We start from the raw sequence: 16,421 nt of genomic DNA, 5'->3' as shown, positions 1-16,421 counted from the left end.
TAATGCGATAAATGAAACAAAATGTAATGATGTAATGATGTAGAATTGGAGAATAATTAAAACATTAAATGAAGAAAGAGGAAAAATTAAGAAACCTAGAAAGCCTAATAATATTGATTTTACGTAACACCTGAATATTGGTAGATGGGGTTAATGGTAGGGGAGAGCTTTTTCATGGGAAGAATTCAAATGTGCAAATTTTACCCCTTTAATCTGAATGGTATAATCCAGGAGTGGTATCATCATTTCAATGTGTGTCTCTGTATTTAAGAAGAGAGATCCTACAATTTTCCTTAATACATATTAATTTGTTAGATTTATATTCTGCTTTTTCAATTCCACACTCTAGATCACCTATTTACCCTACAATAGCCCCCTTGGGGGGTAGCTAAATTCTGAGGGAGAATGACTGGCGCAGAATCACCCAGACTGTTTCCATGGCTTAGAGCAGTGATGGCGAACCTTTTAGAGACCGAGTGCCCAAAAACTGGCCCCGCCTCCGCTCCACCCCCTGCTCTGCCCCTGCTCCGCCCCCACCCCGCTGCCCGCAGGGCCACTCACCGCCTCCAGGGCCTGCTGCAGATCGCCCAGCAGCGCCATGGCAGCCAAGCCCTCTGCCCGTGCCCCGCAGCATCAACTGTGCGGGATGGGGCATGAGGGCAGAGTCTCGCCTATGCTGCCTGGCTGCCATGTCCTTGACTGCACTGCTCCGGGTGGACCACGCTCGGGGGCAACCCTTCTCCAGGAGGGCTGCTGGTGAGGAGGGTGTCATGGGGGGAGGCAAGGCTGGGGCACCGGCACGTGTGCCCACAGAGAGGACTCCGAGTGCTGCCTCTGGCACCCGTGCTATAGGTTTGCCACCACTGGCTTAAAGGGACTAGAACTTTCTCATATAGCTTCAGCACCTTAATTCCTATATCACACTGACTCTCTTCAACTGCTCAGTCATATTACGTAGAAATGTCTATGGAGATTCTGTCATTCAGGTCATAGTTGTCCCAAAGATGCTTTTTCACGAGGCAACTGGTCTTTCTTGTTTTTTTTTAAGATGTTGCGCTTCTCATTCAAGAAGCTTCTTTAGCTTCAAAGAAAAACAAAGTCCAGTTGTCTTGTGAAAAAGCATCTTTGGGATTACATAGAAATATTCTTTAATATGCATTTGTACATCTGCTGACTGTTTTGAAAAATAATTGAACACATTAAGTTGCTCAGGTGTTGAGGTTACGTATGGTTTCTTTCTGGAATGTAAATCTGTTGAAGAGGACAGTATTTGGTAGCGCTGATGAAATTAATTTCTCTGTCTTAGCTAGTACCTTCACGGTGATAAACACAGTTCTGTATATGAGTTGTATATACTACTCTGGTGTGTGTGTTCTACCTCCCTCCTTTCATCTGATAAAACTATAAAAATCTTCCAAGCTTGTGCTGTACGCTTTATTATTACGCAAAAAATTATGGTGCTTTTTCATAGCATTTTTTGCATTTCTTTTCAAATAAACATATTTGTTTTTATTTTGCATTCTGCTCTGTAGAAGATTTGATCAACCATCAAGAAAATCTGCAAAAAGCATCCATAATTCTCATAAGGCTGAGCTTAAGGTTTTTTTTACCATGATAGAGTGCCATCATAAATAAAGAATACAGGTTTTGCTTAAATGAGATAACGTATCTGTTTGTTTTAACAGCAGTTACTGCAAAAACAGAAGGGCAGGGCTTGCTTAGTTGTTAGAGTTTGGGAATAATAACAAAACCATGATATATTATGCATGTACAGAGTTTGCTTTCCTCAAGTCCTGCTGTACTGCTTCATTATGGCAGTGTTCCTAGGAGGGTTTCTTAATTACTAACACTCTCTTGATAACACCAAAATGGCACTTGTATACCTGGAGATCACCAGATAGAGCACACAGAAATCAGGTTGATTATATTATTGATACAAGGAGGTGGAAGAACTCAGTTATAACAGTGAAGATATGGCCAGGGCTGACTGTGGAACAGATCACAAACTGCTCATATTCATGTTCCAAGTTATGATAAGGTGAGAGAAGAAAGACAACCAGTCCATACAACATGAACATGAGTATCTTTGAAATCATTTTGAAGTCCTCGCCTCATTGATAGGGGAACCAGGAGAACTACGGGATGAACTTAAAGAAGTTAAGGATGACTGTGAAAAGACACTGCCAAAGATCAAGAAACAGAAAAAGGCAAACTGGGTGTCAGAAGAGTGAAAATCACCAAAAAGAGAAGAGAAGCCAAAGAGAAGAAAGACAAAGATATCACATAGCAACTTAACAAAGAATTTCTGAAAGTTTTTAGAATAGATAAGCAGCATATTACAGCAACTTCTGTACAGACATTGAAGATAGAAGCAGACATGAAAAAACAAGGAAAGTCTTCTAAAAGGTCTCTGAATTCAGAAAGAAGTTCTAACCTTGACTTGGTACGCTAAAGGATACCAGAGAGCAGATAATAACTGCTTCAAAGAAGATCAAAATAACCTTGAAGTACTACCCTGATATCTATACAACAGAGATATTAACATCCAAAATACATTAAAAGGCATTCCCTATTTAGAAGATGCTAGGAAATTCTAGTAATGAAAAATAATGTACATAATGAAAAATGAGGCTAAGATAAATGTAAAGCCCAAACTAATGACAACAGGTATTGCAACCAATCTTCAGGCACTTCTGGCAGAAAAGATGAAGCTCAAATTATCATACCTTGGACATAACATGCGCAAACCTATCTCTCTGCTGAAATCTAATCCTGGGGTAGATGGAAGGAAAAAGAGCAGGACAAATGTTTTAGAGAAAATCTATCTGTGGGTTGCTAAGAGTAATCACAGGGCTTTGAGTTGTAGCACGTAGCTCTCCACAGTTACATAAATGAGTGAAATTTTATTCATTCATTGTCTATATGATCTATCACAGTGATGGTGAATCTTTTAGAGACCGAATGCCCAAAAACTGCCACGGGCGGCCTCTGCTCCGCCCCCCTGGCCCGGCCCGCCCACCCATAGGGCCACCCACTGCCTCCATGGCCCGCCTCAGCAGATTGCCCAGGCGGCCCTGCAGCGCCATGGTGGCCACGCCCTCCACCCGCACCCCGCATCATCTGCGCGTGACGGGGCGTGAGGGCGGAGTCTTGTCCCTGGTGCCCGGTTGCCATGTGCTTGGCTGTGCTGCTCTGCGCAGGCCGCGCCTGGGGGCAACTCTCCTCCGGGGGGGCTAATGGTGAAGAGGGGCCCGTGGAAGGAGGCAGGGCTGGGGCAACAGCATGTGTGCCCACAGAGAGGGCTCTGAGTGCCGCCTCTGGCACACATGCCATAGGTTCGCCACCACTGATCTATCATCTATCTGCACACATGCACACGCACCAAATATAAGTGTATATACACACCAGATAAACATCATTAAAATGTAACATGTCAACTAACTTCAAATTTTCAGAATAAATGTTAGCCTTTTATAAACCGCAGAACAAATATATTGTTTGAAACATTTTGGTAAAAGAAACTAACAGCAAATATTGCCATCAATATTGTTAACCTTTTAAAACTGTACAATAAAAATATTGTTTTAGAAACATTTTGATAAAAGATACACCAGCAGCAGATATTCCTACAATTTATCTCAGTTACAGGATGTGTAATGAAATTGAAATTAAATTCCTGTGGTTGGAGGTTTATGAAAGGATACATTTAAAGATGGTGATCTAACATCATTTCATCTGGCAATGTAGAAAGAATAGACATTATGCAGAAAATTTTAATGAGAATAACATTCCCAGAAAAATTTACTATTCCATAAAAGGAACCTTTATTTCTATGATTTCCAAATGTATGGAAAAGACTTTAATACCTGAACATCTTTTGAAAATGTAGGTAAACACTGCCTAGCAAGTCATCATTATCTACAGACATACAGTAGTGATACTCTCTAAAACTTTAAAAGGCTAGAGAGACACATTTAATTTTATGTAAGTAATTTGTTTTTTTAACAAGACCTATCATAGATACTTGATAACTTTAATAGCATTTTCCATGAGCTTATTAAAACAGACTTATTAAATTAATTAGTCTTGATCTTTTCCTGGATTTCTTCGTAGGACTTAGTGTTGCACTTGCCTCTAGGGACAAGTTACATAATTTAATTAGAAAATAAGTAATTCCGCATTTTAATTTTTAAGAATTCTTGGATTGATATAATCTTTATAAGGTATTTCTCAATATTAGTTTGTAGTCCAGATTGGCAATTCTTTTTGCCATGAAGGAAGCATACATCACACTTAGTAACTATGCATACAAAAACATACTCTAGCCTTCTTGATTATCCCACCACACACAGACATCCATATCAATTCCTTCCCAGTAATCTAGAGGAGATTTATTCTTCTTTTATTGTATAGTCTATACTCGCCATCCTTCTGTTCTTTGCAGACCACAAACTTCTGAAAACATGAAATGATCTTCAAAGGCCCTCTTGTGTGTCCCAATAACTTCTGTGGTCTTTTTGGTTAGGCTTATGGTTGTGGGTTTTGGAGTTGCTGCATCAATTCCTCTTTAATTACAACTCAAGATCTTGTGTAACAACATAAAGGTGTGCCAGAACATTTTAAATTGTAAGAGCGTTTATATTTTAATAATAAAGTAGCTTCAGTAGCTGGCATTTTACCTTAAGATGAAATTCAAAGTGATGATCTTCCTTCAATAATTCTTGGGTCTCCATGGCTGAAAGAAAACCTAATTCACTTATTGGTCCACCTATGTTTTAATATGTTTTGCTGAAACATTTTCCCATATACATCTCACAAACTTCCAAGAGTTGTTTTGGATTGTGGTGGGATTTATTGGATTGCAGTGAGATATATACAAGTGGAGAAAGGAAAGGAGAGAAGGGAGGGTAGAGGAAAAGGGGGGAAGGAAAAATGGAGGAAAAAGGAAGGAAGGAAGGAAGGAAGGAAGGAAGGAAGGAAGGAAGGAAATGGAGTAAAATTTTGGGAAATGTGCTGTGCAAAAATAAAAGATAAGATTTTCTGATTACTTAAAGAATATCACCCAGAAGAAGTACAGTTGTTGTGCAGATACAGCCTAACAAAATATTAAGGTGTTTCTTTAAAAAAATATTTCCAGGCATGTTAACTTGAGCAGTGCCATAAGTGGCTGAATGTTTTCAACTGTTACCTCCTGTTATTACTGTTTTGTGAAATGTTTGTCGTGTGTATATTGCGGCCCCCAGCGTGAGGATTGCACTGCTGCCCCCTTGCAATACTAGCAGCGCTGCTGCTGCCCGCACAACAGTTATGGCAATGGTGGCACGAAGGGGGGATGAGCACGCACACTTGCGCGTGCACTGCCCAGCTACTCATGCGCCCTGGTGGCCAAGAGGCAACGGCCTGGTAGTGGGCCACGGCTCATAACTTGGGGACCTCTGCTTTAAACAGTGTGGAAAGATTTATGAAGTATGAAAAAACATTTGTCAGAATGTTGAAGTGAAAAGAAGTGTGTGAAGGAATATAGTCCAGATTCCCAGGAGGAAGGGAGCACATTCCAGAGGAGCAAAAGACATCTCATTTCAGATAGCTTGTGTGAGAGAAAAAAGGGTGAAGATTGCTCCTCCCTAATACTCCCCAGTGTATCTGTCTTATGGGGGTGATAGCATACTTTAGTTGGGCAAGATTCTGTCTATAGGTGAGGAACAGTAAAGAAACCTGCTTGGAAGAATCACAACTTATCTTTCTTGGTTTTTCTTGAGCCTGACAGAATGAGAAAAAATTGTTTGTAAAAGAATGTGGCAAAAAAATGAGAGTGACAAAAATGTGTATCAAAAACATGTATAATGAGTATCAAAAAAAAGTCAAAAGAACAGTTATTGTGGATCAGTCAGAATCATTCAGATACCAAAGCTGAAAAGTTTAGCTAGGAGAGTCAGCCTGCATTAGTGGAAAAGGTATGAGGAAACACAGATGATTCAGCTGATCCAGAGCCCAGGTTTGGCAAGATCTTAAGCCCAGCAATATATTATAAATTACAAAAAAAAGATCAAAGAAAGTCGAACCGTCTACTTTAAAAAAAATGGAAACATGACTTATCAAATTAGTCAAGCTGGTAGACAGGTCTATTAAAAAGATGACTTGCCTGGCTTTTTGTACCAAATAATATTCTGTCACCTGCCACTTCCAATGACTCTCTCTGTATGCTCCAATAGATTATCTATATTACTTGGCTAATTTTTATTATACTCTGTGTGTGTGTGTGTGTGTGTGTGTGTGTGTGTGTGTGTGTGTGTGTGTGTGTGTAGGACTGAACCTGGTCTTTGAAAGGCTAAATTCTTAAAATTAGGCCTGGAAAAGGCTAAACTAAAAGCTATTTTATTTTATTTGATTAATGTTAAATATAGTTAATAATGATTATTCATGTCACATATTAAACATTTACATAAACACCTCTGTGTGGTGAAAAATAAAAATATAATAACTTTTGAAAATCTCTGCTGGCTGCATCTAAAGCTTTCAGAGGACAAATGCAGCCCTGAGTCTTCAGGTTATGTACTTTTGCATAAACAATAGATTATTTATGGCAGGTGGACTGAAATAAGACACCTATTTTAAACACAGTATGTTTCAATTTAGGAATTAGCAATTTATTTCTAATGTATTACATAAATCTTGAAGCTTTTTTCATAGTAAAATAGTGACACATACAGGCATAAGAAGTGAAGGGAGCAGTAGCATTTTTCTATACATGGACTACCAACAATTATTCAGAAGCAATTTACTTCTAGTACTGGAAGTGATACAGCCACTACTAGTAGCCACTAATACCTTTATTCTCCATTAGTTAATTAATATTTTAAAGACTTCCTCAGCTTAGTGAGTATCAACCCTTAATTGGGGTGTCAAATCTTACCAAGATAGAAAACACCCTTGTGGATTCCTTTATTTGTTTGGAATCCCCCATCATTGTAAACTGCCCAGAATCACTTAGGTGAGAAAGGTGGTGTATAAATATGATAGGTAGGTAGGTAGGTAGGTAGGTAGATAGATAGATAGATAGATAGATAGATAGATAGATAGATAGATAGATAGATAGATAGATAGATAGATAGATAGATAGATAGATAGATAATTCAGCATCAGATGGCCAGTTAATATCATTAAACAGTCTATGCTGTTTTAGTGTAATTCATATTTGCAATCTGACGGTGCAGTGGTTAAGGTGCTGGGCTTGTTGGCTAGAAAGGCGGCAGTTCAGTTTCAAGACCCAAGTGTCACATGATGGAGGGAGTTCCCATCTGCGCCCCAGCTCCTGCCAACCTAGCAGTTCGATAGCATGCAAATGCGAGTGGATAAATAAGTACCACTTCGGTGGGAAGGTAACAGTGCTCCATGACGTCATGCTTGCCACATGACTGCCAAAATGTCTTCGGACAGTGCTGGCTCAATGGCTTTGAAACGGAGATGAACACTGCCCCTTATGGTTGGCAACAACTAGTAGAATAAAATCCGCAGGGATTCCTTTTACCTTTAACCATGTTTGCAATCAGTACTGCATTGTCAATATCTTTAATTATTTTACTGGTCATCGTATTGCATTACATCCTTTTGTGGTGAAGAACACTGAGATGATGGCTGCCAGTCGAGGTCCTTCCTTGCTGTCCATCTGTTGATCCCTTTCCCATTTCACCTGTTTGACAGCCACAAATTGATATCATTCACTCATTAGAAACAAAATAACTTACTAGCTAAAAATCTACCTCATATACTTATCAGAAACCAAATAAAGGTGCCACTAAATAATCTGTCCCACATTTCTGTTCATGAGAAACAAATCAAAATAACTTACTAGCTATTTGTTTCTCTTTTCCCTTCCCTATTTATCCAGTATACTGTAGGTAATCAAACTGAATGAGCCCTAAAATAGAAGGAGCAGAAATACAACCAAACTAAATTCCGTGAGAGTAAACCCCTTGGACATGGCCAGGAGTGGAGAAAGGGGTGGGAGATAACTGTTTGGTTACCTATTATTGACATTATTTGGGCAACCAGTAATTTTTGTGTAAATGGAACAGGCTGGCTCCATCTTAAAACAGCCTTATTTTCTCTGTCATGCTCCATTTTACTCATCTTTTTTCCAAGTTACAAAGCCACAGATACAGTCATATTTCTTCACAGGGAGTTGTTCAATTTCTGTCATCAGTTTGGTTATTCCTTTCCGCAATTTTGCCAAGTGCTTGTAAATGATAATCTCCTAATTAGTTCATGGAGAGCCTTTTAGATATATATATCTGTAGCAGCTTCTATATACTCCTCCACTAATAAGTAGGGCTGAGCTTTGATGCTATTTAACTTCTTCTCTTTAGCACTGTCAGTGTGTGATGCACGTTTCCTGAGATGGGAATGACAGTGTCCTTGTCCTATAACCTTAATATCAAAGTGAGGCAGAAAGTATTAATGTTTGGCTTCCACAAATTGGCTTCTACAAGGGTTAGTCTTGTCTCACTGACCTAGATTTCTTTGGTCAATAGACGGGTAGATGATTGCTTTGATAGGTATCATATTCCTGAGTTTTCAAAGAAAACTCTGACAGAATTCTTCACAAAGGTCTCTCAAACAAACTTAGCAGCCATGAAATAAAGCAACAGGTGAGGTTATGGATTAGTAACTTGCTAAAGAATGAAATTTAAAAAGTAAAGAGTAGGAATAACTGGAGAAGTTTGCAAATCAAAATAAAGGTCCCCAGGATCAATGCTGGAAGAGTCCAAAGTTCGGGATGAGCAGTGTGGTGACCGCATTTGCTATAATGCCAAACTGTTGAGATCAATAAAATGAAGAGGAATTTGTGAAGAACTTCAAAAACATTTTTTTTAACTGAGTGAATGCGTTCCTAAATGTCAAAAGTAAGCTCCATGTTGACCATAAGAAAGGCTGAGCGCAAAAGAACTGAGACCTTTGAACTATGGTGTTGGAGAAGACTCTTGCGAGTCCTCTGGATTGCAAGGCGATCAAACCGGTCAGTCCTAGAGGTGATCAACCCTGACTGCTCTTTAGAAGGCAGATCCTGAAGTACTTTGGCCACCTAATGAGAAGGAAGGACTCACCGGAGAAGAGCCTAATGCTGGGAGAGATTCAGGGCAATAGAAGAAGGGGACAACAGATTATGAGGTGGCTGAATGGAGTCACTGAAGCAGTAGGCGTGAGCTTAAATGGACTCCAGAAGATGGTAGAGGACAGAAAGGCCTGGAGGAACGTTGTCCATGGGGTCACAATGGGTTGGACATGACTTCACAACTAACAACAACAAAGCTCCATGTAAGAAAGTATAATACTGTGCATATTAGCACCAAATTAATTAATAAATCCAAAATTTACACATATATTTGGGGGAATTGAACTGGCAGTAACTAACGGGTAAAGGGACAGTAGCAGCTGTAACAAACACTGATGATGCTAATTATGAAAACCTATGCAATGACTTCATGTAAATATTGTAAAATGTAACCTTGTAGACAAGCTGGAAAATCATCTTTCCCGGTGGATAGCTGCATGAAAATGCCCACATAATAACCAGCTTCTGTTGTTTTTTTTTTTAAAAAGGCAAATGCTTTGTTATGAACAATTAGGAAGGGTATTAGGGGGAAAAAACATATAGCAACAACTTTATATTAAATCAATGTGAAAATGATTTAGAGTAAATGCATGGTTCTGGTGATCACGCTTGATGGATGTGGAAGAAAGGAGACAAAACCAGTTAAAGCATCTTTCCAGGGAGGAAAAATTCTACCGCTTTTTGTAACTAGAGTAAAAGAGATACTGTAGAGATATACACATATTACAAAAAAATGTGACTACAAAGAACATTTTGTTCCTCGTGGTATTGAAATTTAAGATCATCCTTTAAGACTAAGTTGATAAATTGGAGATGATTATTAGACTGATAGCAAATCCCCCTTCGCTCCTTCCTTCCCTACTCGCCCATCTTTTATTCTCATATTACTGTATTATCCTTGGTTTTTTTCATTGTTTATTCTATTGTTCCATTACTTCGCTACTGTTAAGTTTACACTTCTTTTCACTTCTCTGCTTTTATTGTTGTAAGTTGCCTAGAGTAGCCCCACAGTAAGATAGGTGGCAAATAAATTTAACAAATAAATACATAAATAAAAATTATTAGAAAGAAATACTTATTTTATTGTTGCAATGGGATTTGCCGCATCAGGTGTGACAGGAGCCCCCAGTTTAGATACTTTCAAAAAGGGAAGTTTGGTCTGTCTACTAATGTTAATTCACTGATTATTATTTAACTGTTAACACTAGTTAATTAACTAGTTTTAATTACCGTTTATTGCATCTTGATTTGGAGGTAGCTTCTGGACAGGTAGCCAAGGACTATCAGCACCCTGCCGATTTTTGATTGTTGTGTGGCAGAAATGCTGGATCAGAAGTATTCTTCTTGGCCTGATCCAGCAAAGGCTCATGTGTTTTTAAATGGAAATGCTAACTTTAGCAAATACCCTGCCTTCCCTTATCCTTATTAACTGGCAAAATAATGTTCACAAAGTAAGTCTGTAACAAACCATGACTGAGAGTAACTTTGAAATTATTAAATAACTCATTGGTGCCATTTGCTTTTTCCTGTTCTCTACTGCGTCATTTTAGTACCAAACTGTTGTGAAAACAAAGCTGCAATCAAGATGGTTTGTCAGGATGTTAGGATGTCAGGTTAGAACATGAAAATCTGCAAAAAGAGGGCTTGGCAAAACAATCACAGCAAATGATTTTTGCAAATGTGTGAACTCAATTTGGATATGTAATTATACAAAGCAATTGCCATTTGGAAAGGTTGAAAATTGTAATTACATGCTTAGAAAAATAGCTTATGACCCAAACCCACTCAGTTTCTGGAAGTTTGCATGTCAAACAAATAGAAAATTCAACTTCTACACTCAATTAAGTATGTGTTTGTTTTTGAATATCAAAGAAGCTACTGAATATTAAACTACAAAATGTTTTAATTGACTTTTGAGATGTTCCACACAGCTTCCAGAGGAATAACTGTCCCAAATCAACTAGTGACAATTCATGCCCAATGTAGATGGAGGGACAGAGAGCTGGTGACTATTGGTTGGCATTCAGGACCCATCTGATTTACTTCTTGTGAAAGATGCTTCTGGTTATAACTACTTTGGAGGGGTGTCGAAGAGTAAGATTTGGCAGCACTGCTTTTGGGTGGTGTCCACTCTCTGGGACAGTTTCCATTGGAGATAACTTTTGCCACCTCTTTGATCTCTTAAGAAGCTGCTGAAAACTGAAATTTCCCAGAAACCATTTGCTGAGTAAGAAGGCACAACTTGTTGATACCGTTTCTATTCTTTTCTCTATGCCAGGGATCCCCATCTCCCGGTCTGCGTCCCGTTTGGAACCGGGCTACAAAAATGATGGGCGAGTGCATGTGCTGCCTTTGTGAAAACAGCACGTACATGTGTGCATGCAAAATCATCCCCTCTCCCCCTCCGCCAGTCCGCCAAGCTGGAAAGGTTGTGGACCGCTGCTCCATACCATCTTGCAATTAATCTCTTTATTTTTCTGCTTTTTAATTGATTTTTAATTTAGCAACTTAGTTGCTTATTTATTTATGTTTACGGTGGCTGTTTTATCTGCTCATTTGTTGACTCAGTACGGGCATGTGTTTGTATAGTCTTGGTGGCTGAAGAGGGATGTCAATGAGTGAAAGGATGAGTTCACTGGTTCTTGTTCACTTTGAAGTGTGAATGCTTTGTGGCAGTATGCAAGCAAAACCAACAAATAGTTATAAGCAGGCACTACTAGGGAGATGTGGGTGGAGAGTCCTCTTCCTTTATTTCTAAATGTTATTTCCAAGTCACGCCTTGTTTTATTTTATTTTATGTTATTTCCATTTCCACACCTTCCCACTAGAGTCACAAGCTACAGAACCTGTCAGAGGCCTTGCCTTTCATTCCTTTTCACATTTCTCCATCCACCCTCTCCAGTTTGAAGATTTTACTTGTTCGTAGCCCCAGAATCAATAAGAACATCCCTGCCTGTGACTCCTGCCTAAAAAAACTTCAGGAAGAGCATAGAAATCAGGAGAACAGTGGGACGGTAGGGATTGAAACACACAGAAAGGATGTGAGTAGTCCTTGACTTACGACCACAATTCAGCCCAAAATTTCTGTTGCTAAGTGAGACATTTGTTAAGTGAGTTTTGCCCCATTTTACGACCTTTCTTGCCACACTTGATAAGTGAATCAAGGCAGTTGTTAACGTTAGTAACACAGCCATTAAGTGAATCTGTTTTCCAATTGACTTTGCTTGTCAGAAGGTCTCAAAAAGTGATCACATCACGCCTGGACACTGCAACCATCATAAATATGAACCAGTTGCCAAGCGTCGAAATTTTGATCATGTGATCGTGGGGACGCTGCAATGTTCGTAAATGTGAAAAAAGGTCGTGTCACTTTTTTCAGTGCCATTGTAAGTTGTAAGATCACCTTTAGTCAGCGAACAGTGAAATAATATTTTGTCTCATCCTTTCACTTATTTATTTCTGCCCATCCTCCACTACCACCATCACCACCACACACATTTTCCAGCCAGCAAGCAATTCTCACATCCTGCTAGGAGGCTGTAGCTACAATTTATAAACTTCTTTTGACTAAGGAGCAGAATATGGGCTACCTGTCTGGAGTGGGGGGGGGGGTTTCCCCTGGCCTAAATCACTTGATTTCTGGCTTAAATGAAGCAGGAAGCAAACTGAAGCATTGCCCATTCTGGCTTGCAATAGTTTCAGTGGACTAAGAAAAAGCCATAATTAGTCCACGGAGGGTAAAAAAAACAGAAGGTAATTTTTTTCCCGAGACAGAGAGCAATGTGTGTCTCTGCCCCAAAGAGATATGATAGTGTCCTCCCTGCCTTTTAGGCTGCAAGCTTGGTCTGAAATCCCCAGAGAGTTTTGTGGCACTTAAAAGACTTAGAGGTTTATTTTACAGGAGATTTTGAGGATAACATTTTGCTTCATTACCGAGGGGAGGGAAAAAATAACGGTATGTCAGAAACATGAGACTTACAACCATTAGTTTACTGACCATTTGAAGTTACATCAGTAATGAAAAAAGTGACATATGTTCGGTTTTCACATTTGTGACCATTGCAGCACCCCCATGGTCACATCAAAATCTGGGCGCTTGGCAACTGACTCGTATTTGTGACAGTTGCACTGTTCTGGGGTCATGTGATCCCCATTGGTAATCTTCCCAGCCGACTTTCAACAAGCAAAGCCAATGGGGGGGGAAGCAAAATTCGTTCAATGACCACGTGATTCACTTAACTGCAGTGATTTGCTTAACAACTGTGGCAAAAAGGATCATAAAATGGGGCAAAATTCACTTAACAACTGCTCAGTTGTGCTCATAAGTCAAGGACTACCTGTATAGATAAAACCTGTGCTGCTAAATTAAACTTTCAATATGTCTAATATATGTCAGTATTCGAAGTACATTTTTGAATAAATGTATAAATGTGTATTAGTTTACTCGCATGAATAAATACGACATTCAGTGAAACTTTATGCCAGTCTTACAGTCATGAACAGATTGTTCATCTGCAACAGGTCACCTTATAAGCCCAAGAGCAAAATGGAATGGACACCTGCCAATAAATTAAGGAAGAGAAGCCAACAAAATTAATTAGAAACATAAATAGCTGAAATCTTAGTTATAAATAAGCTGCTCCTGGAAAAGGTTCATTAGTTAAACATTGTGCACATTTATATTCATTATAGGGCTTTATCCATATTGGACAAATTAAAAGCTGTTTTGCAGATTACATATTTGATTCTGTATCATCTGGCACAGTTTTCTAGAGCTTGGCTAAACAGATCATCTTTTTATAAAACTGAATATACGGAACAGTTTAAACTTGGAGTTACTGGCATTAGGATGATCTATTCAACATATTTTGAGTCTTCTATTAAGATTATGTATGTATGTATGTATGTATGTCCTTGATAACTGCAAAGATGCAAATCTCGGGCATATCTGTTCAATAACACAATCCTCAATCTCCGGGAGAGGTATAAACCAGTTGTTTATTGCTAAAAAGATATTTAAAAACAATAAAAACAACTATTTACAATGTTAAAGGAAACAACTTAGCTTTCGCTGGTCCCCTGCCAGCGTCCTCAGAGTAAAGCTTAGGGGGTGGGGAGATTCTTTTTATAAACCTTGCTGGCCTAACTGCTTACTCATTGCCCGTGTGATAGGGCCATCCCTCCTAGTTAACCATAATTGCCTTGATTGTCCCGCCTCCTCTTTTTTGCACTCCAATTCCACACCTTTCCCCCCTCCCATCCTTGTCAATCTCCTCCCTCCCAGCACCATTGCTGCCGGTGTGCTCTCTAACCGCTCCCTCCTGCTCATTCCAGGCTGCGCATTCAGATCCAGTGTTCCAAAAGGCTTGCCATCAATGCTCCCTTCCTTTCTATCCCGTTGGTCTACATGCTGTTCCTGCCTTCCGTCATCCATCCCTGTCAGTCTTTTTTTTCTCCGATTTCCTTCTACACCCGGGTGTGCGTGCGCTCCATCGTGCCTCATCCCTCTGCTCCGTCTGCCCATGACCGGTGGCCAAGCATTGAAAAAATGGGAACAGTTTTGGCATGGTCTTCATTATATACTAATGTTCAGAGCATGAGAAGATTAACATGAACTCCAAGTTCAGAGAGACAATTATGGTTTAATAAATATGGTCACATGTCTTCCTTAATTAAAATAAAGCAGTTGAAGGATATAATTTATTCACAAGGAATAAATTAAGCAATAGAAGGGAAACAGATGTTGCATTCTATGTCAGAAATACATATACCTGCTCAGTAATCCAAATGAATGAACTTGATGCTGTAGAATGCATCCGTCTTAAATCGCTCCCTTTTTACGACCCTGTAATCCCTTAATTTGGGGTAGAGTCTGGGCAGCTGGATGGAGCTGAGCAGATAACTTTCCTGATGCCATGTGGAGTTCGCAAAATCAATAATGTAGTTGTATACTATCATCCACCTAACAAAACAGAAGATATGAATGTATTAGCCCTGAGAGACAGGCCTGTTCAGGAAACAGACATTGCAAACACCACAGGGACACTACTCTGTTGTTATAGGGTGTAATGACAGAATATTGAAAACCTGTCAGAGTGTCCCTTTGCCCCTATTTATACCGAACCGGACAAGGCAAGGTTGTTCTGTGTTTATTTTTCACACTTTCCTGTTTCTAAGGACATTTATATATCTTTGTTAAGGTCATCTCCAAATTCCTATACAGAATCAGGCTTTCCAGAAGGAATCTGCAGATCTTCCAAAGAAGCATAGAGTAGTAGTGATTGGAGGTATTAATTACTGTCAGTTTCTATTGAGAAGTGAGTTTTGCCCCATGTTATGACCTTGCCATAAACCTTGCAGGGCAGCTTACCAAACATCCAGACCCCAGTTTCTTATTCAAAAGACCACTTCTTGATAAGACTATTAAACAGTCCAGAAAAATACCAACATCAATGATATCAGAAGCTGCCTGGCAGAGTCACTTCATAGTTTTTGGATTAAGTCATTCATTAAGGCAATCAAAGTAGCTTCAATACGATATCCCAGCTGAAATCTCAAAGAAAATGGATTCACATAATCGCACCATTGAGATGCACCTGGAGCTCTGAAGCTAGCTGGTTCATGCTATTTTTGGGGGGAATGAAATCTGATTTTACAGTTTTCCTGAATCTTCATCAAAGGTCTTATTACATCTAGGGAGGACTAGGGAGCCAACACATTTCTCTTGTAATGAAACTTGTTCATCTCCGTTAACCTGATAGATTTGATGTGTCCACATTCTAATTATTCCATTGGCTTGCTCCATTTTGCTTTTTTCTCCTCAAAATTCCATTGCATGGGAATCTTCATTGGCTACATTGGCTCTCACTCCTGCTTAAAGGATTGTCTATGGAGATTCTCAGTCATCCAGGTCATGGTTGTCCCAAAGGTGCTTTTTCAAAAGGCACCTGGACTTCCTTTGTTTTTCTTTGAAGAAGTTTCACTTCTCATCCAAGAAGCTTCTTTAGTTCTGACTGAATGGAGGACAATGGAAGGATTTATATTCCTTACAGTCATCTGGTCATTAGCACTCTTTCTGTGAGTCATTGAGGCCACTTGGAGGTTTATCTGTGCTCGCAGGGTCATCTGAAGAGTGCAAATGGGTGTGGAGCCTTCTTGGAACTGCTGAAAGGACTGTGTTGTAAACAGGAGATAGTGGTGTCATAGCTTTTCCCTTCTGTTGAGAGAGGGTTGTTCAATCTTAATGAAGATGGCCTCTTTGACCCTTCTTTCAAACCAGCGGTCCTTTCTGTCCAGAATGTGGACTTCG

General features: G+C 39.5%; 1 protein-coding gene across 1 annotated transcript in view; it reads left to right on the top strand.

Annotated features, from left to right (window-relative positions):
• The window catches only part of LOC107294206 (uncharacterized protein C3orf67 homolog), a 50,945-nt gene that overhangs the window by 22,297 nt on the left and 12,227 nt on the right, over positions 1 to 16,421 (top strand). The window lies entirely within an intron of this gene.

The sequence above is a fragment of the Protobothrops mucrosquamatus genome, unplaced genomic scaffold (assembly GCF_001527695.2).
Source record: "Protobothrops mucrosquamatus isolate PMUCROS unplaced genomic scaffold, P.Mucros_1.0 scaffold1863, whole genome shotgun sequence".
Taxonomy (NCBI): domain Eukaryota; kingdom Metazoa; phylum Chordata; class Lepidosauria; order Squamata; family Viperidae; genus Protobothrops; species Protobothrops mucrosquamatus.
Note: the sequence above shows the minus strand (reverse complement) of the source record. Positions and strands in the feature narration are given on the sequence as shown.